Source organism: Pelodiscus sinensis, chromosome 9 (assembly GCF_049634645.1).
Source record: "Pelodiscus sinensis isolate JC-2024 chromosome 9, ASM4963464v1, whole genome shotgun sequence".
Taxonomy (NCBI): Eukaryota; Metazoa; Chordata; order Testudines; family Trionychidae; genus Pelodiscus; species Pelodiscus sinensis.
This window is the reverse complement of record NC_134719.1, coordinates 953,757-969,923: the sequence shown is the minus strand read 5'-3', so window position 1 is coordinate 969,923 and position 16,167 is coordinate 953,757. Positions and strand designations below refer to the sequence as shown.

Genomic DNA, 16,167 nt, shown 5'->3' with positions numbered 1-16,167 from the left:
TACTCGCCTGCTAGCTGCCCCCTTGAGCAAAACAGCCCCACCCGGCTGGGCTGACCGCTCCAGAGGAAGGGCGGGTTCTAATCTCCAAGGAGGTGTCGGGCTCTAGCTCCGTGAGTGAGGCCTGAGCATGTGAAGGAGAACTTAAGAAACAACAAATAGTCTAGTAGCACCTTAAAGACTAACAAAACATGAAGATGGGATCATGAGCGTTCCTAGGGTACGTCTACACTACAGCGCTAATTCGAACTAACTTAGGGTACGTCTACACTACAGCGCTAACTCGAACTAACTTAGGGTACGTCTACACTACAGCGCTAACTCGAACTAACAGGGTACGTCTACACTACAGCGCTAACTCGAACTAACTTAGGGTCCGTCTACACTACAGCGCTAACTCGAACTAACTTAGGGTACGTCTACACTACAGCGCTAACTCGAACTAACTTAGGGTCCGTCTACACTACAGCGCTAACTCGAACTAACTTAGGGTCCGTCTACACTACAGCGCTAATTCGAACTAACTTAGGGTACGTCTACACTACAGCGCTAACTCGAACTAACTTAGGGTCCGTCTACACTACAGCGCTAACTCGAACTAACTTAGGGTCCGTCTACACTACAGCGCTAATTCGAACTAACTTAGGGTACGTCTACACTACAGCGCTAACTCGAACTAACTTAGTTCGAATTAGTTAATTCGAACTAAGCTAATTCGAACTAACGCATCCAGACTAAAAAACTAGTCCGAATTAGCGTTTTGTGGACCCTGAACCCGGGTTAAGGATTGCCGGAAGCAGTGCCGGCAGGGCATCGGATGAGGACTTAGAGCATGGAGCTGCTGCCTCAGGCTAGCCGAGGGCTGTGCTTAAAGAGATCCAACCCCCACCCCAGACAGACGGTTCTCAGGGGTGCCCCGCTTGCAAAGCAGTCCTGGTTTGGATTGCCTGGAGTACCCACACTGGGCATATCACAGCACTTGGCCATCAGGCCGGCTGCACTTGCCGCAGGCTGCCATCCGGAGGGGGGGGTCAATCAAGGGGCTTCAGGAGAATTTCCACCCCGAGGAGCCCACAGAGCCAGCCCAGTCCTCCCCATCGGGGGCTCGTACCCCATTCCTCCCTCACCTCCTTCCACTTACCCCTCCCTAGCCCCCCTTCCTGATGTACAAAATAAAGGACAATTGTGTTCAAAAATAGAATCTCTATTGAACAAGACTGGGGGAGACTGGGAAAAGGAGGTGGGAGAGGGGAGGGCAACTACAATATCAGGGGTTTGGAACAGGTCCCATATGAAGAGAGGCTAAAGAGACTGGGACTTTTCAGCTTAGAAAAGAGGAGATGGAGGGGGGATATGATAGAGGTCTATAAAAGCACGAGTGGGGTGGAAAGGGTGCATACAGAAAAGTTCTTCATTAGTTCCCATAATAGAAGGACTAGAGGACACCAAAGGAAAGGAATGGGTAGCAGGCTTCAAACTAACAACAGAAAGTTCTTCTTCACAAAGCAAATAGTCAACCTGTGGAACTCCTTGCTGCAGGAGGCTGTGAAGGCTAGAACTAGAACAGAGTTTAAAGAGAAGTGAGATCAAGTCATGGAGGTTGGGTCCATGGCGTGGTATTAGCCAGGGGGTAGGAGTGGTGTCCCTGCCCGAAGTTTGTGGAAGGCTGGAGAGGGATGGCACGAGACAAATGGCTTGGTCACTGTCTTTGGTCCATCCCCTCCAGGGTCCCTAGTGTTGGCCGCTGTCGGCAGACAGGCTACTGGGCTAGATGGACCTTTGGTCTGACCCAGTACAGCCATTGTAAGTGCAGGGCTCAGGGTCAGGGGTCTCAGTGGACCACCTTGATTTTCATGCAAACCTGCTCCTGGGTGGCCAGGCTGGCAGCTCTCCTGCCCTAGATGGCCGCTTTCCTGTGTCTAGTGCGGAGGTCGTGGATGAGGTCCACGATGTCTGCACTAGCCCAGGTGGGTGCCCGCCTCTTGTGGTCCTGGGCAAGCTCCCGGGAGCCGCCAGCCTGGTCCCGGGAAGAGGGGGAGGGCTGGGGGGCATCGGGTGGCTGGCTCAAGCTGTGCCAGGTGCAGGGTCTGCTAGCTGGGTGCTGGCAGGCTTGCACCTGGCACGGGCACCGTAGCCAGCCCGTGCCCCTTTAAGGGGTCCGGGGCCGGGAGGGGGGCAATAGAGTTTCCCTGGTGTTGGCCAGAGTGGCCACCAGGGAAAGCTGGGGAGGGCTAGCCTCCCACTAGTTCGAATTAAGGGACTACACACCCCTTAATTCGAACTAGTAAGTTCGAACTAGGCTTAGTCCTCGTAGAATGAGGTTTACCTAGTTCGAACTAAGTGCTCCGCTAGTTCGAATTAAGTTCGAAGTAGCGGAGCGCTAGTGTAGGGCCTATCAAAGTTAATTCGAACTAACATCCGTTAATTCGAATTAACTTTGTAGTGTAGACATACCCCTAGATACAGCCCTCTTCTTCAGATGACAGGACATGAGAGGGAGGCCAGTCACTCTGGAGCCACTGCTTCATCAGGACCTGTGTCGCTTTTCAACCAGTTGGAGGTGAAACATTCTTTATAACTCCCCATTACTGATCTAGCATTTTCTGTGTACGGAAAACTAGTATGAAAGTAACTAAGGGTACGTCTAGACTACATGCCTCTGTCGCCAGAGGCATGTAGATTAGGCTACCAGACATAGTAAAATGAAGCGGCGATTTAAATAATCACCGCTTCATTTAACCGCGCTGAGCCGACATCAAAGGTATTTGTCGACCACCCAGGTAAACCTCATCCCAGGAGGTTTACCTGGGTGGTCGACAAATACCTTTGATGTCGACACCCGCGTGTCCAGACTATCGCGCTGAGCCATGTAAATTTAAATGAAGCGGCGATTATTTAAATCGCCGCTTCATTTTACTATGTCTGGTAGCCTAATCTACATGCCTCTGGCGACAGAGGCATGTAGTCTAGACGTACCCTAAGAGACCTATGTATTCTGGGCCTTGAGTTCATATAGAGCTGTAATTTGTATTAAAAGGAATCGTGAATTAAGCTCCTGGCCTTTAGGTTTTACACATTAGCTTTAATTGTCCTGTATCTATTGAGAGAAGTAGAGCTGGGATCATCTAACCCCATTAAGTTATCTCCAGGCCTGTAAACATGCAGGCTACGTCTAGACTGGCATGATTTTCCAGAAATGCTTTTAACGGAAAAGTTTTCTGTTAAAAGCATTTTCGGAAAAGAGCATCTAGATTGGCACAGACTCTTTTCCGCAAAAGCACTTTTTGCGGAAAAGCATCCATGGCCAATCTAGACACGCTTTTCTGCAAAAAAGCCCCGACCACCATTTTCGCGATCGGGGCTTTTTTGCGGAAAACAAATCTGAGCTGTCTACACTGGCCCTTTTGCGCAAAAGCTTTGCACAAAAGGACTTTTGCACAAACGGGAGCAGCATAGTATTTCCGCAAAAAGCACTGATTTCTTACAGTAGAAAGTCAGTGCTTTTGCGGAAATTCAAGCGGCCGGTGTAGACAGCTGGCAAGTGTTTCCGGAAAAGTGGCTGATTTTCCGGAAAAACTGGCCAGTCTAGACACAGCCGTAGTGTGTACCTCCTGAGCTACGTCTAGACTGGCTTGATTTTCTGGAAATGCTTTTAAAAGTTTTCCGTTCAAAGCATTTGCAGAAAAGAGCATCTAGGTTGGCACGGACGCTTTTCCACAAAAGCACTTTTTGCAGAAAAGCGTCCGGGCCAATCTAGACGCACTTTTCCACAAAAAAGCCCCGATCGCCATTTTCATGATCGGGGCTTTTTTGCGCAAAACAAATCTGAGCTGTCTACACTGGCCCTTTTGTGCAAAAGCTTTGCGCAAAAGGACTTTTGTCAGAACAGGAGCAGCATAGTATTTCCGCAAAAGCACTGACAATTTTACATGAGATCGTCAGTGCTTTTATGGAAATTCAAGCAGCCAGTGTAGACAGCTGGCAAGTTTTTCTGCAAAAGCAGATGATTTTTCGGAAAAAGTGGCCAGTCTAGACACAGCTGAGTTCAGAGAACTCAGGGATCTGCAGGAAGCTACTTTGCCACAGAGACAGATCAAGCAGTAGGGACAATACCAGGTTGTACGGGGCAGCAGAATCTAAGGCTACGTCTAGACTACATCCCTTTTTCGGAAAAGGGATGTAAATTAGACGTATCGCAATTGCTAATGAAGCGGGGATTTAAATCTCAAGATTTAAATTTAAATTTCAAGAGGGATAAGGGATCTTTCGGAAAAGGCTTTATTTTCTGAAAGATCAGCGTCTAGACTAGCGCTTTTCTCTGGCAAAGCTCCGTGCCGAAAAAAAATGGCAGCCATTTTTATGCTAATAAAGCGTGGGAAATTTAAATCCCCCCTCCATTAGCAATTGCGATACATCTAATTTACATCCCTTTTCCGAAAAAGGGATGTAGTCTAGACGTAGCCTAAGAGAGAGCAACTTCCTGTAGCTCCTGTAATTTTGCAAGGCTTGTATCTTTGCTCTGGGTTTCCCCACAAAGTTGCGAGATCTCTTGTCAACCTCCTCCTGGCCCTGGCAAAAGCCACTCTACAATTCCAGGAGGATGATGCTAGACGAGGGTGTTCTCTGAGACAGTGCGGCCTATTTCCGTTCCTCCCTAGTGTCACGTATCCGGGCAGAGTTCCTCTGGGCAGTGTCCACTGGCTCTATTGACAGCTTTGAGGAGCAGTGGGCGCTGTCTGGGGTTCTCTGCTCGGTGTCCCTGTCCGGTTCCCTCATTTTAAACCTGTGACCCGCACCCCTTGATCCCATTTTGTCATTATTGGCCCCTGACATTAATGGGCCCTGGTTCTAGTTGTCCCTCCCACAAGGTTGGGGAAGGGGCTTTGAGAAGTGGGTTTTATAATTTATTGTGAAATTTCTTTCTGGACAGTAGCCACATTTTTACCTTCTTGCTTTAGGCATTCTTTCCCGTGGTGGGCTGTTTCTAGACTGGCAAGTTTTTCCAGAAAATCATCTGCTTTTCTGGAAAAACTTGCCAGCTGTCTACACTGGCCACTTGAATTTCCGGAAAAGCACTGATGATCTCATGTAAAATCATCAGTGCTTTTCCGGAAAAACTATGCTGCTCCCGTTTGGGCAAAAATCTTTCTCCGAAGATCTTTTTCCGTTAAAAGCATTTTCGGAAATTCATGCCAGTGTAAACGTAGCCATAATGTTTTGAATGTTGCTAATTGCTGCTTATAGAAATAGGAGATATTTTTACAAAGAGAGATGCAGGGGTTTTTGTACAACTTATAACATGTCTCCACAGCTGTGTCTAGACTGCCATGATTTTCCAGAAATGCTTTTAACGGAAAAGTTTTCCGTTAAAAGCATTTGCAGAAAAGAGCATCTAGATTGGCACGGATGCTTTTCCGAAAAAGCACTTTTTGCGGAAAAGCGTCCGTGCCAATCTAGATGCGCTTTTGCGCAAAAAAGCCCCGATCGCCATTTTAGCAATCGGGGCTTTTCTGCCCAAAACAGTACTGTGCTGTCTACACTGGCCCTCTTGTGCAAATGATTTGCGCAAGAGGGCTTTTGCCCGAACGGGAGCAGCATAGTATTTCCGCAAGAAGCACTGATTTCTTACAGTAGGAAGTCAGTGTTCTTGTGGAAATTCAAGCGGCCAGTGTAGACAGCTGGCAAGTTTTTCCGCAAAAGCAGCTGATTTTGTGGAAAACTTGTCAGTCTAGACACAGCCCACGTGTATGACTTGCAGACCATGGCACATCTTTCAATGGAATTTGGGGACACAGCCTGGGGTGATAAACTGGCAAGATTTTGCGCAAAAGCGGCCGCTTTTGTGCAAAAACTGGCCAGCTGTCTACACTGGCCGCTTGAATTTGCACAAGAGCGCTGACTTTGTAATGTACAAAATCAGTGCTTTGTGCGCAAATCCTTTCACGCTTCCGCTCAGGGATAAGCCCTCTTGCAGAAGAATACTTGTATATCAGCTGTGCTCTCCTGATCATAAATTCGTGATGCCCCGCTCCCCAGCCAAGCAGCAAAATCACCAAAACAGAAATATATGCAAATGTTATTTTTAAAAATAAAAAATGAAAAGTCTAAAAAAAAAAGCCTCCCTACACCTGTGATCAGCGGGTTGGGAGTGGGGATTGCCTTCTGATTAAGGGACTGGTGAGCGTCCTCCATGCCTTTGAGCCTCATTAGGATTGGAGGACCGAACAGTTGCCCCATCACCACAATATGGACTCAGCTGAGGAAAGCACAGCAAAAGTGAGAGAAACAAATTTGCCTACCCATAGTGCACTGCGAGCAGTGAAGCGATTGCCTCCAAGAGTCGGGTTTTGCTCCCAGTGACCCGGGTTCTGATTTTGAAACTCGGATTGAAAAGGTCTAATTCCATTTCTTCTAACAGCGAGGGGTTCCGAAGGTGAGCAAACCAGTCACCCTAATGTTTGAAGATAACGTACTGGTCCTGGCAGCGGCTCTGCGGCAGCTTTTGTATACTCTGGTTTCTCTTCAAATCGTATAAATCTTTCGCCTTTTACTAAAGATTTCCGTGGAGAGGAACATTTACGAGTTTGTACCCAATTTTTTGAGGCTTCGCTTCGGTGAAGCTCCCTGATGGTGTGAAAAAAGCAGAATAGATGCTAGGCTCAAATTCATTATAGCAGCGTTCTTGTTACCATTAGAAATCAAACACGCTAGTTAGTTTTTTTGTATAATGTGCCATTTGTTCAATAGGAATTGTCTGATCTGCTAATAGTGTTGTGTACTGTTTCCTCTTAGTACTAAGGGTTACGTATTTTAATTCCTTGCCAATTGCGGGTTGCTAAGGTGTCCGGGGCCGATAGCAAAACTGGCCAGTAAAACAGATTTGGCTTCTCCAGAAGGTGTCAGAGGCTGGTTCCAGTGACGCTCCCAGACGAGGGGGCTGCAAACCCCGCGCTAGACCCCGGGCCAGGGTTTCTGTTCCGCGCTGTGAACGAACCCGGCTCCTTTAGGGAGCGGAAGCTCCTAGGGGCGGACACTGAGGTGTTTAAACAGCGCGAGCAAACCGGGGGCAGCACCAGCCGGCCCGGGCGGGGGAGAATCGCACTCGGGTGTCCCGGGGTCTGGCTCGATCCCAGCGGGCGGGCTACCGAGAATCGCACTCGGGTGTCCCGGGGTCTGGCTCGATCCCAGCGGGCGGGCTACCGAGAAGGGCCGCAGGCTGCAGCGCTGGAGGCTGGGGACAAGCCGCCGCCTTCGCTGCCGCGGGGCGGGCTGGATCCTCTGTAGGCTCCGTGGCTGACCCGCCCTCCCCCGGGGCAGTTCAGCGGCTCGTGCCCCGGCCCTTACACGCGGCAGCGACCAGCGCCCCAAGCCCGCCTGCCCCTCCCGAGGGAAGCGCGGAGCCCGGCACCCCCAGGCTACCGGCCCAAATGGGGAACCTGCGCCCGGAACAGCGGTGGGACCGGCAGCAGCTGCCCAGCCCGGCCCGCGGCAGCGAGCTAGGGGCTGCAGCCGCAGCTCGGAGATCGGGGCTTCTCCGCGAGCTCCGGCGTACCCAGGGGAGCTCATTTACATACCCATGATGCATTGCGCACAGAGATTCGCCACCCGCGTCCATGGGGCAGAGTTTGCGCCTAAAGCCCCTGGCTCCCACGCAAAACTCGGGCTGCCAGCGCGGGAGAGAAACAGGCTGCAGAAGGGGTGGGGATTTGCAGACGGTCCGGTGTAGCCACCGTGAGTTGCGAAACAGACGCCGTTTTTCTGGCAGCGCCTCTGCCATGATTGTGGTATACTCTGGTTTCTCTTCAGATCGTATAAATCTTTCGCCTTTTACTAAAGATTTCCGTGGAGAGGAACATTTACGAGTTTGTACCCAATTTTTTGAGGCTTCGCTTCGGTGAAGCTACCCAATAGTGTGAAAAAAGAGAAAGGAAATATCGGGGTCTTGCAATGAATCTTGCAGATAGCAGCATCTATTTGAAAATGGAGCTATAACTGAGTAAACATTTGCTACTTTTTTTTTTAAATTGCAATACAGATGTAGTTGTGTTCGTCTACTCCAGCTAGAACGAAATATAGGACTATGTAGTGCTAACAAAAAGGATTTAACCCAGTATAGACACAGCACCCTAGTGGGAGGGGGGAAGATTCCTGTGCCTCCCCAGAGGGCTCCTGCCTTCTCCCCCCACCCCACGCCCGCTTCCTTCTTGCCCCCCCCTCTCCCCCCGTGTGCTCCGGATGCGCCCGGCTCCGGAGGGCGTCGGGCCCGGCTGGGCCGGGGTGTCGGGGGATGGGGGGGGCGAGAGCGGAAGCCGCACGGAGCCGGTGCCTCCCGAGTGGCGGCCCCCGCCCGAGCCAGCCCCTGCCGGGTGTGCGGGCCGCAGCCGGGGAGAGCGCCGGCGGGGTCGGGAGTCGGGGTGCAGCAGCGCCGCCGGGCTCCTCGCCGCCGAAGCGGGGCTCAGGCCGGAGAGGGGAGAGAGAGCGAGAGAGCGGGCGGGGGCGTGTCCCGGGCGCAGGGGCGGAGCGGCGTGAGCACGTATGCAGATGCGGGCGCGAGCGGAGGCTTGTGGGAGCGGGAGCGGGCTGGCGAGCGGGGCCCGCCTTGGGCGAGCGGGGCTCGGTTGTGGGTGTCGGGGGCGGCTTGGGGGCGGGTGCGGGCGGTAGGGGAGCGTTTGGGGCGCGGCGGTGCGGGTGCGCGAGGCGGCGTCCCCCGTGATGTGAGAGGGTTTGGGCGGTGGGGGGCAGGCGGTGGTTGTGCGGGTGGAACTCATACTTACCTGGCAAGGGAGATACCATGATCACGAAGGTGGTTTTCCCAGGGTGAGGCTCATCCATTGCACTGCGGGTGTGCTGACCCCTGCGATTTCCCCAAATGCGGGAAACTCGACTGCATAATTTGTGGTAGTGGGGGACTGCGTTCGCGCTTTTCCCTGGCGCTGTCTGTAAAAAGTAGACTGAGCGGCGGGCGAACGGCGAGGGAGTGCTCCTGCTCCTGTCCTCGCTTTTTTTCTCTGTACTGCAGCTAGTTTTGTGTTTTTTTCTGCTCTGACTCTGCTCTGTGTTCAGGCTTGGTCTGGCCCGGCCCGCGGTGGGCTCTTCTCTCTGCTTCTTCCGCCATCTCCCGGGAAGCACATCGCTTTCCTAAGCCTTTGATGCTCCTCTTCAGCCACCCTGCTTGTCTTACAGGAAGTTTCCCCTAACAGCTGGCGGGCTACAGCTCCAGCCCCAGCCCCTTGTTTCTCGTTCTGGCCCCCCCAAGCTTCAGAAGAACCAGAAGTTCTCCCTTCTCTGCCTAGCAGCCTTTTATGGCCCTGAGAACTCTTAGCAGCTCCCCTCTGGCAGACTCCCTTCCAATCTTCCCTCAGAGGCTCATGCTTTCTACGCCCGCCCGGCACAGTCAGTTTCTCTTGCATTTTTCTGCATTCCCTGTCTCCCATTTGTATGAGCCTGCCTCCCTTCCCGCCCACAGGGCACAATGCTCCAGCTAGGCCGAATCCTCACCCTGTAGAGCGGAAGAATTACTTTTCGGCTACGTCTACACGGGCATGATTTTCCCCAAAGGCTTTTAACGGAAAAGTTTTCTGTTAAAAGCATTTGTGGAAAAGAGCGTCTAGATTGGCACAGATGCTTTTCCACAAAAGCACTTTTTCCGGCAAAGCGTCCATGGTCAATCTAGATGCGCTTTTGTGCAAAAAAGCCCCAATTGCCATTTTTGCTATCGGGGCTTTTTTGCGCAAAAAAAATCTGAGCTGTCTACACTGGCCCTTTTGCGCAAAAGCTTTTGCGCAAAAGGACTTTTGCCTGAACGGGAGCAGCACAGTATTTCCGCAAGAAGCACTGATTTCTTACATGAGATCGTCAGTGCTCTTGCAGAAATTCAAGTGGCCAATGTAGACAGCTGTCAAGTTTTTCCACAAAAGCCGCTGCCTGCACTCAGCTGCTGGGCCCTTCCAGAGCAGGGAGCGGTGCATCCCCAGATGACCTATCAACTGGGGCACTAGGGACAGGAATGGCTGCCTTCTACCTGCACGAGCCTGGTGGACATACCCCTCCCCTGCACCACGTGGTCCTTGTCTGCTCTGGCCATGTTCTGACCCAGCTCCACCCTGCTGAGCCTGCGTACTTGAGAAAAGGCCCAGCATGCACTCCACTTTAGCTGAGACCACCCCCCCCCCCCCACCTCCGTCATAGCAGTGGGCTTTCCCTGCTGCCTCTCAGCCACTGAGCCCCGGGGTGGGAGCCATGTGCACCCTGGCCAGGAGGCCAGCAGAGAATCCAGCTGCTGCCGGCCCTCGGCTGCCCCAGTCTATGAGCTAAAATCCCCTGGGCCGAGCCGAGCTCCCGCTCCTGGCACACCCAGAATAGATTCGGTCACATCCCTGGCACAGGCCCAGGGGAAGAGGAGCTGGAGCAGGGCCCCTGCCCAGGAGAGAAGCTGACCCCCTGGGCAGGCACTTGCTGGGTAGTTGGCTTCTAGCAGCTCCCAGGGCTTAAGCCAGCTTGTCTGCCACTGAGCCCTCATCCCCATTGGGCTCAGAAAACCACGTCTAGATTGGCACGGACGCTTTTCCACAAAAAGTACTTTTGCGGAAAAGCATCCGTGCCAATCTAGACGCTCTTTTCTGCAAATGCTTTTAATGGAAAACTTTGCCGTTAAAAGCATTTGTGGAAAATCATGCCAGTCTAGACGTAGCCAGTGGGTACTACGCTCTGCTCTGGCCATGGCACCGGAAGGGCCCAGCAGCTGAGTGCAGGCTGTGCAGTAAGGAGGGGTGGACTGTGACTGGTGTTTGTTTGGGGTGTGGATTGCTAAGTGGCCGTAGAGCAGAGGCCTGGCAGGATGTTTGCGGGAAGCCCTGCCTGAGCGCTCTGGCATGCACTGACTCATCAGCTGACGCAGAGAGAGAAAGAAGCAGGCCTGGGCCTTGGCACAGCTGCACTGGGCTGGCCCACGTGCCAGTCACCCTGCACTGCTGTTAGTCATGGCTGCACTAGGGGGTGTGTCCAGGTGGGCAGAATGGTGCAAAGAAGTGAGCTATGTGCCTGACGGCCAGGCCTCCAAACACAGCCATGCAAGAAGAGGGGCTCTGGGCAGCACTGAGACCAGAGACATCAGAGCCCCCACGTGGTCACAGGAGAGTCATTCTGGTCAGGCAAGTAGCTGGGGGAAGGAGTCAGAGGCTGCGTCTAGACTGGCATGATTTTACGGAAATAATTTTAAAGGAAAAGTTTTTCCGTTAAAAGTATTTCTGCAAGGCTACGTCTACACTGGCCCCTTTTCCGAAAGGGGCATGCTAATTTCACAGGTCGTAATAGGGAAATCCGCGGGGGATTTAAATATCCCCCGCGGCATTTAAATAAAAATGTCCGCCGCTTTTTTCCGGCTTTTAGAAAAGCCGGAAAAGAGCGTCTACACTGGCCCCGATCCTCCAGAAAAAAGCCCTTTTCCGGAGGATCTCTTATTCCTATTCCTATTCCTTATTCCTTTGAAGTAGGAATAAGAGATCCTCCGGAAAAGGGCTTTTTTCCGGAGGATCGGGGCCAGTGTAGACGCTCTTTTCCGGCTTTTCTAAAAGCCGGAAAAAAGCGGCGGACATTTTTATTTAAATGCCGCGGGGGATATTTAAATCCCCCGCGGATTTCCCTATTACGACCTGTGAAATTAGCATGCCCCTTTCGGAAAAGGGGCCAGTGTAGACGAGCCCCAAGGCTGTCTAGACTGGCAAGTTTTTCCGCAAAATCATCTGCTTTTGCGGAAAAACTTGCCAGCTGTCTACACTGGCAGCTTGAATTTCCGCAAGAACACTGACGATCTCATGTAAGATCATCAGTGTTCTTGCAGAAATACTGTGCTGCTCCCGTTCGGGCAAAACCCCTCAGCTACGTCTACACTGGCCCCAAATTCCGGAAAAGGGATGCAAAGCAGGTAAGTCAGAATAGGGAAATCCGCGGGGGATTTAAATATCCCCCGTGGATTTAAATAAACATGTCCGCCGCTTTTTTTCTGGCTTGGGGAAAAGCCGGAAAAAAGTGTCTAGACTAAAAGTAGGAATAAGAGATCCTCCGGAAGAGGGCTTTATTCCGGAGGATCGGGCCAGTCTAGACGTTTTTTTCCGGCTTTTCCCCAAGCCGGAAAAAAAGCGGCGGACATGTTTATTTAAATCCGCGGGGGATATTTAAATCCCCCGCGGATTTCCCTATTCCCACTTTCAAAATTAGCATGCCCCTTCCAAAAAAGGGGCCAGTGTAGACGTAGCCCCATAAGTTAGGCAGCATGGAGACCACAGGGTGTACACATGTGACTGGTGTGTACACATGTGCAGCTGGGAATAGAAATGGTCGGCCCTCATGTAGGGGGGCTGTGTCTACACTGGCCACTTATTCCGGAAAATCAGCCGCTTTTCTGGAATAACTTGCCAGCTGTCTACACTGGCCCTTGAATTTCCAGAAAAGCACTGACGATCTAATGTAAAATCATCAGTGCTTTTCCGGAAAAACTATGCTGCTCCTGTTCAGGCAAAAGTCTTTTTCCGGAAAACTGTTAAGGAAAAGGGCCAGTGTATAAAGCACAGTAGTGTTTTCTGCAAAAAAGCCCCGATTGCGAAAATGACGATCGGGGCTTTTTTGCGGAAAACCGCGTCTAGATTGGCCATGGACGCTTTTCCGGAAAAAGTGCTTTTGCGGAAAAGTGTCCTGCCAATCTAGACACGCTTTTCTGGAAATACTTTTAACAGAAAACCTTTTCCGTTAAAAGCATTTCCGGAAAATCATGCCAGTGTAGACGTAGCCGTAGTGTAAGCCCCTCGGCTATGTCTAAACTGGCATGAATTTCCGAAAATGCTTTTAACGGAAAACATTTCCGTTAAAAGCATTTTCGGAAAAGCACATCTAGATTGTCAGGATACTTTTCCGCAAAAGCACTTTTTGCGGAAAAGCGTCCGTGGCCAATCTAGACGCAGTTTTCCGCAAAGAAGCCCCGATCGCCTTTTTAACAATCGGGGCTTTTTTGCGGCAAACAGTACTATGCTGTCTACACTGGCCCTTTTGCCCGAACGAGAGCAGCATAGTTTTTCTGGAAAAGCACTGATGATTTTACATGAAGTCAGTGCTTTTGTGGAAATTCAGGCAGCCAGACTGTGTCTACATTGGCACCCCTTTCCGGAAAAGGGATGCTAATGAGACCAGTCAGAATTGCAAATCCGCGGGGGATTTAAATATCCCCCGCAGCATTTGCATGAACATGGCTGCCGCTTTTTTCCAGCTCGGGGTTTTGCCAGAGAAAAGTGCCAGTCTAGATGGGATCTTGCGGAAAATAAACCCTTTTCTGGTGTTGAGGTAAAATGGAAGGTTCGAGAATGTGGCCAGCCCCAGAGAGGTGCAGAAACAGGCAGCCTTGTACTACATATCTTTTAACTTTTATTAAAAATGCTTTTAACTATAACTTTTTATTTTTCAGCTTTTTACAGGCGTGGGTGCCAGATAACTATTAACAGTAATAATAAACTTCGAAGTAGGAATAAGAGCCTCCGGAAAAGGGCGCTTTTTCCGGAGGATCGGGGCCAGTGTAGACGCTCTTTTCCGGCTTTTCTAAAAGCCGGAAAAAAGCGACGGACATTTTTATTTAAATGCCGCGGGGGATATTTAAATCCCCCGCGGATTTCCCTACTACGATAGTTGAAATTAACATGCCCCTTCCGGAAAAGGGGCCAGTGTAGACGAGCCCCTGGGCTGTCTACACACTGGGTCACTTATTCTGGAAAATCAGCTGCTTTTCCGGAATAAGCTGCGAGCTGTCTACACTGGCCCTTGAATTTCCGGAAAAGCAACGATGCTCTACTGTACAAAATCAGCCGCTATTCCGGAAAAACTATTCTGCTCCCGCTCGGGCATAAGTCCTTATTCTGGAACACTGTTCCGGAAAAGGGCCAGTGTAGACAGCCCAGTAGTCTTTTCCGGAAAAGCGTGTCTACATTGGCCACGGACGCTTTTCCGGAAAAAGGGCTTTTCCGGAAAAGCAGCCTGCCAATGTAGACGCTCCTTTTCCGGAAAAACTGAAAACGGAATAGTATTCCGTTTTAAGCAGTTCCGGAAATTCATGCCAGTGTAGACACAGCCACATAGTGCAGGATTTTTGGTTTGAGGGGAAGGTAATCTTGGGCTAGGAAGGCTATGCGCATGAGGCCTGGCCAGAAAAGAGCCTGCTTTTACATCCAGAAGATACCTTATTCCAATGTAGACGCGCTTTTCCGGAAAAAAGCCCGGTCGTCATTTTCGTGATCAGGGATTTTTTGCGGAAAAGACTACTGTGCTGTCTACACTGGCCCTTTTCCGGAAAAGGACTTTTGCCCAGGAGCAGCATAGTTTTTCCAGAAAAAATACTGACAATTTTACAGTAGATTGCCAGGAAAAGCAAGTGGCCAGTGTAGACAGCTGGCAAGTTTTTCTAGAAAAGCAGCTGATTTTCTAGAAAAACACAGTAATCCTTGCAAGTGAGAAAAGAAAGCTTTCACAAAAAAACTTTTATTTGTGAAAGATAAACATCATAAAAAGAAGTTTAAAAACATAGAAAGAATTCGCACATTTTGTCTATTTTGTACAGTATTAGACAGCTTCACCGAAGTGAAGCCTCAAAAAATTGAATAGAAACTCATAAATGTTCCTCTCCACGGAAATCTTTAGTAAAAGGCGAAAGATTTATACGATTTGAAGAGAAACCCGAGTATACAAAACAGGCCGCACAGGCGGTGCCAGGCAAACAGCGAGTTCTTTTCACATCACGGTGGCTGCACCAAACCGCCCGCAAATCCTCCCCCTTCTGCAGTCTGTTGTACTGCCGCGCTGACAGCCCGAGTTCTGCGTGAGAATCAGGGACAAATTCTCTCTCGTGGACCAGGGTCTTGGGTCGCGGTGCCAATGCATCCTGGGTGTTTAAATGAGCATAACTGGGAACGCCCGACTGCGCAGAGGAGCCCTGGCCTACGAGCTGCGGCTGCAGCCCCTAGAAAGCGGCTCGGTGCTGGGCTGAGTAGCGGCTGCCGCTCCCGCTGCAGCTCCAGCCGCAGCTCGCGCGCTGGCTCCCCAGGAGCCTCTGGGCCAGGAGCCTGGGGGTGCTGGGCTGCGCGCTTCCCTAGGGCGGGGCAGGCGGGCTTGGGGCGCCGGTCGCTGCCGCTCGCCGCGAGTAAGGGCCACTGAGCTGCCCGTGCTAGCTGAAGGAGTAGGCCCACCCCCTTTGCACAGTAGCGCTTGGACCCAGGCGCTGGCAGGCCCCCGAGCGAGATGCGCACTCACTGACGGGCAGCGCTGGCGCCTGTGTCTCCTGGGGCTCGCCGGCCCTCCCGACCAGCCCTTGCAGCGCTCGGGTGCGTCATCGCAGCTCCTGGCTGGTTTAAGACGCTGCCAGCGATACAGAGGAGGGGATGCGCAAATCGCTTCGTAACGACTCCCGGGAGCGCCTTTTGCAGCCCGCTCCGGGAGCAGTGCAGCGCTCGGCGGGAGCAGGCGCAGGCGCGAGCGCAGCCTTCTGTGAACCGGAGCATGCGGGTGGGGGCGTGTTCCGTGCGGAGGGGCGTGAGCTTATTAGGCAGAGAAAAAGTTGTTCTCCCTGGAGGAACAGAACTAAGACGCAGAAATTGCTCCACTAAATTCTCAAGTCGGGTAAGCATCAGAAAAAATTCCCGCGAAACAGAAGCCCTGTAGAAACCTTTCCCAAGAGACCGCAACAAGCAACACAACCGGGTCTGAACAAAAACAAAGCGCCACGAAACAAGCCCAAGAACAAAAACAAACACAAACGTCCGCTAAACACAAGTACAAACCGCGTCTAAACAAACCTGCTGTGAAGAACCTTCAAAACGACACTTTGATATCTGCCTTTCACTACGAGCGCCAGGGGAAAGCGCGAACGCAGTCCCCCACTACCACAAATTATGCAGTCGAGTTTCCCGCATTTGGGGAAATCGCAGGGGTCAGCACACCCGCAGTGCAATGGATGAGCCTCGCCCTGGGAAAACCACCTTCGTGATCATGGTATCTCCCCTGCCAGGTAAGTATGAGTTCCACCCGCACAACCACCGCCTGCCCCCCACCGCCCAAACCCTCTCACATCACGGGGGACGCCGCCTCGCGCACCCGCACCGCCGCGCCCCAAACGCTCCCCTACCGCCCGCACCCGCC

General features: G+C 51.7%; 5 non-coding genes across 5 annotated transcripts; 3 read left to right on the top strand and 2 right to left on the bottom strand.

Moving 5' to 3' along the window:
* Positions 1-6,503: 6,503 nt before the first annotated feature.
* Positions 6,504-6,619, top strand: LOC112544400 (U5 spliceosomal RNA). Its single transcript, XR_003087743.2, has one exon. It is a non-coding gene; the product is annotated as a U5 spliceosomal RNA (small nuclear RNA).
* Positions 6,620-7,783: 1,164 nt separating this feature from the next.
* LOC112544391 (U5 spliceosomal RNA) lies at positions 7,784-7,899 on the top strand. Its single transcript, XR_003087734.2, has one exon. It is a non-coding gene; the product is annotated as a U5 spliceosomal RNA (small nuclear RNA).
* An 864-nt stretch (positions 7,900-8,763) lies between these two features.
* Positions 8,764-8,927, top strand: LOC142830706 (U1 spliceosomal RNA). Its single transcript, XR_012906148.1, has one exon. It is a non-coding gene; the product is annotated as a U1 spliceosomal RNA (small nuclear RNA).
* Positions 8,928-14,601: 5,674 nt separating this feature from the next.
* On the bottom strand, positions 14,602-14,717 carry LOC112544388 (U5 spliceosomal RNA). The gene has a single exon (XR_003087731.1). It is a non-coding gene; the product is annotated as a U5 spliceosomal RNA (small nuclear RNA).
* A 1,163-nt stretch (positions 14,718-15,880) lies between these two features.
* On the bottom strand, positions 15,881-16,044 carry LOC112544386 (U1 spliceosomal RNA). Its single transcript, XR_003087729.2, has one exon. It is a non-coding gene; the product is annotated as a U1 spliceosomal RNA (small nuclear RNA).
* Between the last annotated feature and the right edge of the window lie 123 nt (positions 16,045-16,167).